The sequence below is a fragment of the Lactuca virosa genome, chromosome 3, assembly GCF_052849685.1.
Source record: "Lactuca virosa cultivar CGN04683 chromosome 3, Lactuca_virosa_CGN04683_v6, whole genome shotgun sequence".
Classification (NCBI taxonomy): domain Eukaryota; kingdom Viridiplantae; phylum Streptophyta; class Magnoliopsida; order Asterales; family Asteraceae; genus Lactuca; species Lactuca virosa.
The window spans coordinates 155,700,822-155,701,107 of NC_136428.1; positions in this window are offsets into that span (position 1 = coordinate 155,700,822).

Here is a 286-nt window from a genome sequence, read left to right on the forward strand (position 1 = left end):
TACTCTAGGAGTACTGAGAAGAATGTCTCATAATTTAAGTTAACAAGTTTACGTGTGGTGTGCGTGAGCGTAAAACCTTTTTCTGTGGGAATAAAACCTTCCGAAATGTGTTTGTTGTGTTGATGGAAACATAAACCATACCTATTATAGTTTATCAAAACAAGGGTAGTAGTAGTAATGTATGTAAACTATACTTAACATAGTTTATCCAAATGTTTGTATGTAATGGATGTACTTTGATTATAATAATTTGTTATTTCTATGCTTTATCTAGCAAAATCCATTT